This window comes from Arachis duranensis, chromosome 2, assembly GCF_000817695.3.
Source record: "Arachis duranensis cultivar V14167 chromosome 2, aradu.V14167.gnm2.J7QH, whole genome shotgun sequence".
Lineage (NCBI taxonomy): Eukaryota > Viridiplantae > Streptophyta > Magnoliopsida > Fabales > Fabaceae > Arachis > Arachis duranensis.
This window is the reverse complement of record NC_029773.3, coordinates 43,997,698-43,998,047: the sequence shown is the minus strand read 5'-3', so window position 1 is coordinate 43,998,047 and position 350 is coordinate 43,997,698.

The following is a 350-nucleotide window of genomic DNA, read 5'->3' as shown; positions in this document are numbered from 1 at the left end:
AGAAGTGGATTTTTGCACCAATTATCTTAGTTTACTCATATTCTGTAAACCTAGGTTACTAGTTTACTATTTAAACAACTTTTAGAGACTTATCTTGTACCTCATGACATTTTCAGATCTGAATTACATACTTTTTGACGGTATGAGTCTCTAAACTCCATTGTTGGGGGTGAGGAGCTCTGCAGCGTCTCGATGAATTAATACAATTACTTTGTTTTCCATTCAAACACGCTTGTTCTTGTCTAAGATGTTCATTCGCGCTTAATTACGGAGAAGGTGATGATCCGTGACACTCATCACCTTCCTCAATCCATGAATGTGTGCCTGACAACCACCTCCGTTCTACATCA